The sequence below is a fragment of the Miscanthus floridulus genome, chromosome 12 (genome assembly GCF_019320115.1).
Source record: "Miscanthus floridulus cultivar M001 chromosome 12, ASM1932011v1, whole genome shotgun sequence".
Taxonomy (NCBI): domain Eukaryota; kingdom Viridiplantae; phylum Streptophyta; class Magnoliopsida; order Poales; family Poaceae; genus Miscanthus; species Miscanthus floridulus.
The window spans coordinates 33184353-33196379 of record NC_089591.1 but is presented as its reverse complement, the minus strand read 5'-3'; the positions used below and the strand labels follow the sequence as shown (position 1 = coordinate 33196379).

General features: G+C 46.3%; 1 pseudogene; it reads right to left on the bottom strand.

The window, feature by feature from the left end:
• LOC136495683 (alpha-1,3-mannosyl-glycoprotein 2-beta-N-acetylglucosaminyltransferase-like) overlaps positions 1-12027 on the bottom strand; it is a 70091-nt pseudogene that overhangs the window by 32320 nt on the left and 25744 nt on the right.

Below are 12027 nucleotides of genomic sequence, written 5' to 3'. Positions count from 1 at the left end.
TGCTGCAATTTCTTTCTTCATTTTTGTCCACCAAAATTGAGTCTTCAAGTCTTGGTACATCTTGCTGCTACCCAGGTGAATGGATAGCTTGGAAGAATGAGCTTCCTCTAGAATTTGGTTTCTCAACTCCCTATCTTTTGGCACTATAAATCGATCTTTAAACCATAGAACACCATTCTCATCCAATCGAAAATGCTTACTTTCTTCTTCTTTCATCTTCCTTTTGATATGGAATATACCAACATCAGTCTTTTGGAGCTCAATGATTTTTGACTCGAGAGAGCAACTAACAGTGATATTGTGTAGGACTGTCGGATGCAATAAGTTAAAACCATCTTCCAACAAAGAATTACCATGATAATTCTGACTTAAGGCATCGACAACCACATTGGCCTTTCCCGGATGATAATGCACTTCTAGGTTGTAATCCTTGATCAATTCTAACCACCTACACTACCTCATGTTCAACTTAGGTTGAGTGAAAATGTAGTTAAGGCTTTTATGATCAGTGTAGATGTGGCAAACATTACCAAGCAGGTAATGTCTCCAAATTTTTAGAGCATGGACAATTGCTGCAAGCTCTAAATCATGCGTTGGATAGTTGACTTCATGCTTTCTCAATTGGCGCAAGGCATAAGCAATGACTCGGCCTCCCTACAATAAAACACACCCTAAACTAGTACCTGAGGCATCACAAAATACATCAAATGGTTTCTCAATGTCAGGCTGTGCTAAAACAAGAGCATTAGTTAGCAAAGTTCGCAAAGTGTGAAAAGCCGCTTCACACTCTGGTGTCCATACAAACTTTTTATCCTTCTAAAGTAGCCTCACAATAGGCTTGGATATCTTGGAGAAATAGAGGATAAACCAACGATAATATCCAGCTAGACCAAGAAAACTTTGAACTTCATGCATGGAGGTTGGGGCTTTCCAATTCATCACTTCTTGCACTTTGGATGGGTCTACGGAAATTCCATCTTCTGATAATACATGACCTAGGAAAGGTACCTTCTTCAACCAAAACTCACATTTACTAAATTTTGCATACAACTTATGCTCTCTTAGTCTCAACAACACCACTCTCAAGTGCTCTTCATGCTCTTCTGCCGTCTCTGAATAAATTAAGATATCATCGATGAACACAACCATGAACTTGTCAAGTTTGGGCATGAAAACCGAGTTCATCAAATACATAAAATAGGTAGGAGCATTGGTCAATCCAAAGGACAAGACTAAATACTCATAAAGGCCATACCTAGTAGAAAAAGTTGTCTTAGGTATGTCTTTCGGCTTAATCTTGATTTGGTGATAACCTAACCTCAAATCAATCTTAGAGAACACTTTTGCTTTCGCTAATTGATCAAATAAGATATCAATGTGAGGCAAAGGATATTTGTTCTTGATAGTAACAGCATTGAGTAGTCCACACACATCTGCAAAGACTTGTCGTTCTTTTTCACAAATATAGCCAGACAACCCCATGGTGATGAACTGGGGTGAATGAGACCCTTTTCTAAGAGTTCTTGCAACTAGATCTTCAATTCTGCTAACTCATTAGGTGGCATTCTATATGGTCTTTGGGAAATGGGTGCGATACCCGATAATAATTCTATCTTAAACTCTATCTCTATGTCCGGTGGTAACCCTGGCAATTCATCAGGAAAGACATCCGGGAACTCACATACTATAGGGATATCAACAAGGACCATAGGCTGGATAGCATCGGCCACATTATGGAGATCAAACTCCCTAGGAAAGGGTACTAGAAAAGCATCATTATTCTTGGGGTCCCTCAACATAATGGTTCTAGTCGATGTATCGATAAGCACACCATGGTTCTTCATCCAATTCATACCCAAGATCACATCTATACCCAATCCCAGTAATATCACTAAATTTGTAGTATACTCTCATTCACTTATTTAGATACGTACATCTTTAACTATCTGATTGGTAGAAATGTTACTCCCGATAGCACTTATGCAATAACCACCTTTGTCTACTATAAATATTTTCTGATCATACTTGGATGCAAATGTTGGACTCATGAATGAATGCGAAGCTCCAGAATCAAACAAAACAACTATAGGATGATGATTCACAAGAAACATACCAGCTGTGACAACCTCACCAGAGGGAATCTCTTCCATGGTGGTATAGTGCATGTGTCCCTGATATCCATTTGAATTACCCTGCTTCTGCTTGTTGTTCTTCTTGGGATAGGGGCAATTTCTTGACCAATGACCAGTCTTGTTGCAGTTCTACCATGGCATACTGCTAGGTGGAATGTTGGAGCTTCCTTGTCCAGTGCTACCCTTAGGCGGTAGAGCAATGGAGTATGCCCGATGATACCCTTTATTTGCTTGGCTTGGCTGGGCCTTCTTCTAAGGTGGCCGGTATTTTGGAGTAGGTGGGTGGTATTGGGTCCTTGCCACCATTGGAGCTCTCTACTGAGATGCACCGGCTTCAAAGGCTCTCTGCGGCTCTTGGATGTAGCATAGATATTATTATGATTCTCTTGAGTTAAAGCATCACTAATGACCTCATTGAAAGTAGCACATTTACTGTTAGCTTGTGTCTTCATCAGCTTCGAACTAAGCCCCCTCTTGAAACTAGCAATCTTCTTTGCATTAGTATCCACAAACTCTGTGGCATACCATGACAAGTTGTTAAAGGCATGCTGATACTCAGTTAGACTCTTGGTACCTTGCGTCAGCCTCATGAATTATGTATGCTTCATACTCATCAAACATGGGGGAATATAATGTCCCCTAAATGCAGCCTTAAATTGGTTCTCGATGATTTGAGCATTCTCAGGCCAAGTGGATCGATGATGACTCCACCAAATGCCTATAGGTCCCTGCAGCTGATGCGACATATATTCTGTCTTTAGGTGCTCGGTGAGCCTTAAGAGACGGAACTTCTGCTTGATTGTATTCAGCCATTCATCTGCCTGCAATGGCTCTTATGCTTCCTTAAAAATAGGAGGCTTGGTGTCAAGAAAGTCCTTGAAAGTGTTGAACTGGTTAGGTTCAAGTCCTTGGTGCTGGTCCCTTTCTTGTCCACGGCTAGCATTCTACGCGAGACCGTGCATCACTTCTCCCATGGAACATTGCGTCTCCATGAGTTGGGCCATCATCTCCGCTGGAGTGGGGTGCGGTGGTGGTGGGAGATCATCATCACCATTCTGACTGGTACCAGCCCCTCCACGAGTGTGAGTCATCTACAAAGTTGCCACAACAAGTGATTATTGGATGACGTCAAGAGATTGCAGAAGAATTATATAATCATGCCATATTATAATTACTGGAGAGAATCATAAATTCATACAATAACACAGAGGCACAATAATTCATTTCCACAATATAACATCACCAAATGGATCACTTATCGTGCTCGCAACGCGTTCCATACATGCCAAATTTTTCATGCCAAAAACAATAGGAAATTCATTAAAAAGTACCATCACCACATGTAGTACATGCATAGTTCCAATAACATCGAAAGGGGTACATTATGAAATCGAGACCTACATTACGAGTTCATTACATAAGGATCGAAGATAAAGAGCTAATACATCTAGCTAGCTACTATAGCTAAGCTACTCCTCGGGGTGGTCGCTGTCGATGTTGGACACACCATCACCATGGTCGTCCTCAAAAGGCTCCACCTCTTTGTCCTTGGGCTCCTCCTCGGCATCCACCTCCATGCCATCATCCTCAGTAATCAACACATTAGGATCTTCTTCCACCGCTAGAGCTGGAGGAAGAATTGGGTTCACCATGTTGTTGAGACAATGAACATCAAGCTGAAGCTCCTCAATATGACGTATGAGTTTTTTTATCTCTACGATTGAACTCTATTGTCTGCCTAGTAGCCTAGAACACAGTCCTGATCCTAGTTGCTCCCTAGTTTCAGCAAGGCGAATGATATCGTCCCTCTCAGCATGGACGTCCCATAACTCAGCCCTAGCTGCATCTCTTTCTGCAACAGCACGGATAAACTGCCCCCGATGAGCTTCTAAGGCTGTCATATAATTACCTATTTCATTCTGGGCTGCTCTAACTGCCCTTTGGTGCCTGTGCACACATCCTCGCATCCTGCGCTGTGTAGCCTATGCTCTTTGGAGCTCTTGCATACAACTGATGTAGCTATCTTGACGAGAGTAAAACATGTTCATAAATGCATACATGGCACTCATTGTAGCATTACTACTTCCTGCTCTTTTATTCCTGTCTCTTACCAAAGCCTTACTACCTAGCTAGGTCCAAATGGTCTATGATGCATCCACTTAAGGGAAAGATCCAACAAGCCCATTGACAAGCTCATCACCAAATTCTTGATAGATTTTGCTGAGAACCTCAAAAGCGGCCACTTGGGCACCTTCCCAAGGGGTCTATCCATCTGACTCAACAATCCATCCTTGCCACTGAGGATTGTTCACATAGGCTACGATAGTGACCCGCACGACGTACCACCATTGTCCCTCAGTTACCACTTCGCTCCAAAAGTAGTGAGGCGGTTCAACATACTCGACAGAGTTCAGCACCCTCCACAGTAAGGTGGGAGTCCCAAACAATGCCAAAAAGGTGTCGCTAGCAACAGGGGCTCCTAGGGCTGCCATCTATAGCAAACGTTTACAACTGAGTGAGACAACACGATTATAGAAATGAGTTACTTAACAATAAGATCGTTTAAGGGGGAGAAACAATGCAATAACATGAATGAATGATGTATCATGATGCATGCTCGTTCCATACGTCCTCACAAACATAGAAAAATAATTCCTAACAACATACGTGGTGGCATACAAATGTTCTCTTGATATAATCGTAACTAAATGAGCTACATGTTTTGTTGTTAGTGTACCTGCAAACATTTTCATTTCAGCCCAACCCAACAATTATATATACAAAAATGTAAATCTGGGCTCTAGGTTGCAACTAAATACTTCCATATATGTATACCCATACATATACTTCCGTATCAAGCTACACAATGACAATTTATTACCCACAATTAAATACGCACCATACACACATGCAAGCATGCATATACAGTCGTATCAAAGCTAGCTCTCCCTGACCGCACGCTCACATCTTGCAGTCATGCCACTCATCAACTTACCTTCTTACCTAGGCGTAGAGGCATTCGATCCATACATTACCACTCAAGGGAGTGGCATCCATACAATAGCACACTGTATGGACGACAAAATTAAAAAAACCCATGTTAGTACTTAAATAGCCACCTAAAAGTCCTTAACTAGGCATAAAGGAGATGACAACTGGCACACTTTAGATTTTTATAACATAAAACCTTTGTTTTAACTACACATATGACAAGTTTAATGTTGAACCTTGCTCTGATACCAGCTGTCACAGAACCGCCCAATTTATAAGAGCACAAGTACAATAACAACTACCAAGATAGTCAAACCATCACACTTGAGCCCATATAAATCTGGTAGTCCATAAAGTATCATGAAGGATCTTGATTCAACCAACATACAAGCCAAGATTGTACATGATTCAACATAACCAGTCACATGTTACAACAGGTTCACAAATAATTCTCATACATCGGAGTTCACATAGTTATTACAAACCAAGTTTAAAAGTAGCGGAAGCAACATAGTTCAGAATGACAATTAATAGTAGTTTAGATACATAGCCAGTTTCATAGTCATCTCCAACAAAAGCACAAGGTGAGATGATATATAGAATGACCATGGCCATGATCCTATTCCTCATCCACTATAGGAGCAAAGCAGTTCTTGTAGTAGTCATGGTACATAACATTATCTGCAACAATGGAAATAAAACCCTAAGTATGAGAAGGTACTCAGCTAGACTTACCCATCAACGAAATTACTAAGACACCAAGGAGTAAGCAAGGCCTTATAAGTAGACCTGGTAGACATTATTTGCATAAAAAAGCATTAGTTGTCCAATATCTCTTAAATTGTGAACCACCAGTTATTAATCCTATCTCATACTAAATTAGCAACTATCCTATGCCAAACATGTTGGTACCATTTAGTCAACACAATAATAACCATATCCAGTTGAGTTCTTTCATATCTCATAACCAATACTTCCATCAATTACTACGATGAAGTGTACTCTTGTCAAGTTCTCACTATCTAAGACAGACAACGATTCGAATTGATTCCTGCCTAGCTGGAGAATTATTCCTAACACGCACCCAAACTTCCCCCATCGGGGTCGCATTAGGTCACCTTTGGTACAACTCAAGTTTAATCGCGGGTAAGACCAGCGCCGCACCCTCAAAGATACTACCAATCTGCCATGGACCTCGGGACTCTAACTCGCCCTTGGACTTACGCCATTGGCTCTTCGCACATCCTTACTCCCTCTAGGGTGCACACTTTAACTGCTCGTGTCCCCAGCCTGAGTTGAGGTACTCGGCTTCGTGGTCGGAATGACTTATCCAGCCAACTATGTGAGAGGCATGCGTTCAACATGACAAGATGACCTCCAACGACCGGTCCTTAAATGACACAGATGGAATCACTATGATTACCACAACATAAGACTCCGCCCGGTCTCTAATTGTTCAACATCACTAGGTTATGTTCCACGATAGCACAATATAGCCAACCGTGATCAATTTATCACCTATAGCTCGCATGTGACAGGAAATCACCTGACTTCTACCGGTCTAAGCATAGCTTAGCATAAGGAGCGTTCCTAGACTTAAATAGGATTCATGGTAGATATTTCTGGACAAGGAAAGGTAATATACAACAAGTGTTTCCAAGCAACTCCTACCATGTAATGCAGCAATACGAGTAACTTAGGTGACATTAATAAAATAGGGAGACTTATAATGCTCCGGGGCTTACCTTTCTTGAAAGTGGCGGGTTGATAATCTGGGCACTTGGGAAGATGATCAGCTTTAGGCTCTCCTTCTTTGAGAATCTCCTAGTGTTGCACCTCTTGGCTCTCCTCTTGTGGATCAGCGTCGAGTTCCACCAACATGATCTCCTCGGCAGCACCTATTGTATGCATATGCATAAGTAACTTCCATGAATGCATAAGAAGGATCATGGATGATGTGATAGAGGAATGTACATGCTGTGATAATGATGTTAAGTTACACAATGATAACAATGCTAACTCCTTGTTTACTGAGTAGGTGCATATCTATTCTCTATCCACTTCCAATATTCTTCAGAAGACAATTTCTAAGCTACACATGGCAGTTACAAGTTTACATCATAACTATAGTTCTACTTAACCAAATACTATAATCTTGGACTTTTTGGAAATCTTATAAAATTGCCTACAACTCTTATTTAATCACCAAAAGCTAATTCAAAGTTGTAGATCTGCCCAGCAGCGGCCACATGGTGGCCAGGCTCTGCCCTTGGTCGGCCACGATGGCTAGGCTGAGTTGGTCATCAGAGCACCGAACGTTCGTCTGACAGCGCTAATTCAACTCCTCCAAACTCCTAAACCATGGTGAGTTAGCAAAAATTCTATTAATAAAAGTTGTAGATCTACATACCAGCTCCAACTTTGCTTAAGTGATCTAGGTCTAATTCACAAAGGTTAGCAAGTTGCATCATCACAAAGTTAGGCACATCGAAACTGTAAACTCACTTTGACTTAGAAAAAATTCCTAAGTTCCAAAGCAGTACATTGTTGATTTTTGTGAGCTCTAATTGACCATGTTAGGCATAGAATTAGACCTTGACCCAAAAATAAAAGTTGTTACTCTAACCAAGTACTACAACTTTGCTTAAGTGTGCACTGCCATGCAAACACTCTATGCTATAGTTCAACTTAGGTCAAACATACAACTTGAAAATGGTAACTTACACTATAACTATGACTTAGAGACCAAACTAGCCTTAGTCATGCATACCAAAGTTGTTCCATGTGATATTATAAACATGTTTAAGGTACTCCTAGGGTTCCACAAACATTTTATACATTGGTTACATGTAAACCCTAGCATATGTAAAGCATTTCAGTGACAACACGCAATATAAGCAAACATAGAGATAATATTTGAGATGCTCATGCTCATAAAGGATCAATGATGCTTGTGCTCATGCAATGCCAAGGCTAAATGCATGCTTAACACCTAGGGTGTTACATTCTCCTCCACCTACAGCTCCTTCCATAGGTGGTCGCTTTCCACCCGTGCCTTCTCCGCCTCCTCCTCTAGCTACAGGGTCTTACCACGCTCATCTGCTAGCTCTACCCGCAACCCTATGCTGCGCAAGGAGAGGAACTAGGTTCATGGTGGCTAGAAGCAAGAGACCACACCCTAGAGGCGAGGGAAAGAAGGGAGAGGAAAGGGCACACCTGCCATGAGTTGCTGGGTCCCTTGGAGCTCAAAACGGGCAGCATCCCTCGTGGTCTCTAGGAGGCCTATGGAGCCCCTTAGCTCCATGACCACACCCTTAGCCGCTAGGCGGGTTTCCTTCACCTTAGCAGCCTTCTATCATAAAGCCTTGGCCCTCGCCTCCACGACGCACCGGCCTCTCGCTCCATTGCTGGCTCGAACTCCAACCGCGCCATGGCGCTACGCATGTTGTCACGCTCCCGGACGAGTGCCTCTATCAGCGCCATCACCCGCTCACTAGGCACAGGACATGGGTTGGGCAGCAAAATGGGCATGGATCCCATGCCCCTTCTAGGAGGGCCGAGGAGCGCCTCCGGGGTGACATTCTCCCACTCCCAAACGAGGTCCGACTTCCTCCGGGAGTACTCCAGCAGTGCCTGCGACAACGACAACAAAAGAGCTCAAGCATGATCATGGCACCGAACATGGCATGTGGCACATTCAACTAACACTCTCCCCTATAGGAGTCATACATCCCCTGTTGAAGGATGAAGAACTCCCCCGCGTGGCCTGCCATCACTGCGAAGGAGTCATAGAAGAAGGAGACAAGCTCATCAAAGGTGTTGTGCCACTTGATCAACTTCAGCCATGCGTCTGCCTCAGGGCTATCATCTAGAATGTGGGCCCCTAGTCGGTGGCGCGAGGGGAGCCGATGCAGCTACTGATGAAGAGCTGGCTTCCTCATGCATCAGGGGTGGGGGGAGGTCGGCGATGTTGGCCTCCTCCTGGTCCACCTCCGCTTTGGAAGGGGAAGCTCCCTAAATAGGGGCCTCCCCCATGGCATCAGATCTCGCTTGGTATACTGAGGTCGTAGGGACCGACCCTACTGTGGTAGCGTCCGACGTTGTTGCCCCATTCACTCAAGGCAACAGCAGTGGGTGGCGACACACCTTCAGCACCAGTGGTCAAACCAGAGTCACCGCACCACCTGAAGCCCCCACCGAGGAACACTCCGTGCAAGTCAACATCCACGTCATCAAGCAATGAATAAGCCACCTCCAAGTGGCGGTGGCCTAACCGGCTAAGACTCTCACCTGTCACTTGAAGAGAGCCTCAGAGCAGAGCACCTTTTTCGCGAAGGTGCCCCTGCCCTAGGGGAACTCGAGCAAGGACGCTTCCTGGCGGATCGGGTGGCCGAAGACTCCCCCAAGGATAGCGTAAGGGACGCACCTCCTAGCGGTGAAGAAGAACCACTGGAGGGGGCCTTGGCTCTCTGGCCCCTAGGGCTTAGGGTAATGGAGACTTCCCCTAAATATGAGAGGTCATTGGGTCTCGGCTCATACATCGACAAGGGAGCCAGGCCTTCACCAACCGCCGGCTCCCCTAATGTAGATCCCAACACCATCCATGCCACTCTAGCCACAGACTCCTCTAGAAGATTACCCTCTGCCACCATAGATGGGTCCCCTACCCCAATGTACTCCCACATCGTGGTCGGCCTTGCCATCAATGGGAGGATCTGGTGGAACAGGAACTCCCGAAGCACCATCTGGTCAGTCAGCCCAGCATCCTTTAGGGCGGTGATCTGGCCTAGTAGCCCCTCGATGACCTTGAGGGTAGGCCCCTCTAGCAAGTTCTTCCAAGACAGAGGCTTCACTGGCCCTAGGTGGTCTGGGGAGTAGGCCAAAAGGGACCCAGAGGGGTCAGAGAGGTTGAACCATTTCTGATGCTACCCCTCTCCGAGGTAGGGAAGGAGAGCTCTAGGTACCGAGACTTCAGATTGTTGCATAGCTAGATGGCAGCGGCGCTGATCCATTGCATGGATCCATCTCCGTCCTTGTTTAGGTTTAGGCGGAAGATCTGCCTCCACAAGTCGAAGTGGGGCTCGATGCCCAAGTAGCACTCACAGAGAGTGACGAACACCGCAAGGTGGGCCACCCTTTGCGACGTTAGGTCATGAAGCCATAGCCTAAAGTAGTGAAGGAACCTCCCCATGAATGGATGTGTGGGGACCCCAAACCCAGTGAGGTGGAAGGGGGCAAAGGAGATGACTTGTGATTACCTAGGTGCGAGCTCTGACACCTCTAGATCTGGTAGATCCCATCCAGAGGAGGGAAGAATCAGCCATGCCTGGGCCACCTCCAACATTTCACCCTCCGCCTTCGACATGTCCCACTCCGCCATTGAAGCTCGACCTTAGGGAGGCACAAACAGGTGCGACTGTGCTCGGATGGAGAAGCTATGAGGAAGCAGGAGAGAAAGGTATGCCCACTCTCTTCTCAATTTGACCCTTTCTATACCCTGAGCATGTAGGTGTGGACACGGGCTGGCCTGAGCACACCGCCCACTCCTCATAGGACCTAGGGGGATCTACCTCCCCATGGGACCACCGGCTATCATCGATAGCTCAGATCCACGAGCACCAAGTGCTATAGCTCATCCTCCACCAAATCTGCTCCACGTGGCCCCAACGTCCCATCTCCCAGATGAGATGGGATGGCATAGGGGCACACACATGTGTCATAACTCCTCCACCAAGCATGATGCCCTAGACGCCATGAACCGCCTATGCAAGGCATCAGCGGATGGGACACACCCATAAGCCGCCCCCTTCACTGGCAAGGAGGCCCTACAATGGCCTCAGGAGCTGCACCAGCTCCCTAGATGGAGTAGCCCGACCTCCTGATCAACGAGCCCTCGAGTGACACATCCCCCCAAAACGAACCAACTCCCTAGAGTTGGGTCAAGAGCCGCTTAGTGAGCCCAACGAGGGCCTCCATTTGAGCCTCGGCACGCTCCCACTTCCCTGATCTATGGCTACAGAGGGTTGGCCCTAGAAGGCCAGCTTGAGTGATTGAGACCCGTTATCGCAGCCCTCAGAAGGGCATGGAGCTCTGAATGATCAGATGGCCCTGAGCCAGAGCCTAGCGCTCTTGATCACCCAGCCCACGGCAGGCTCCGATCACAAAGGAAGGCACCCCTAGGCCTACAGTTAGTGACTCCTAGATGAGTCCGCTGAGCTCTCGCTCAATTCAAAGACCCATGCAACATGGACTCACGAAGGGACCAGCATCATCTTTGCTCAGCCTCGATAGCGAAGCACCATCCATCACACTAGAGAAGAAGGCCCCAAGCTGGGCACAACACTCTTGCCAACGGAAGCCGTCCCCACCAAGGAGGGTTCAGTCATGAGAAGATTGAATTTACCCCTTCGTCACCATCACGCTAGGTGAGGGCACAAAGGGCTTGGGGGCTCCCGACAAGATCCTAACATACATGTATGTTAAGCCTTGGGCCTAGGGGCTCGGGGGCTATGCCCATCGGGCATGCTCGCATGCACCCTATGGCAAAGAGATCCGACTGAGCCTGACTCGACCACAGCTTTCGCCTAGGGCTTAGGGGCTTCCTCGAGCCTTGGGCTCTCGATCTACATCACCTCTAGCCTCGGCCCTTGGCTCTTGCCCGACTAACGATGCTAGCCAAGGCCCGGTCACAAGAAGACAAGCCCCATGCTACCGATGCCTGGGGGCTCCCTAGCATCGCTCCCTAGGCGTGCCCCTACCAACTGCTCCTCCGACAGGGTCACGTCCAGGACATGACACAAGAAGACAAAGCTTCCTACATCCTCCGAGGGCTTGGGGGCTTCTAGGCCCACACGTCAGCCCCCAGAGCCGACCTAATTCACCACAAAGAAGACTTCAAAAGGTC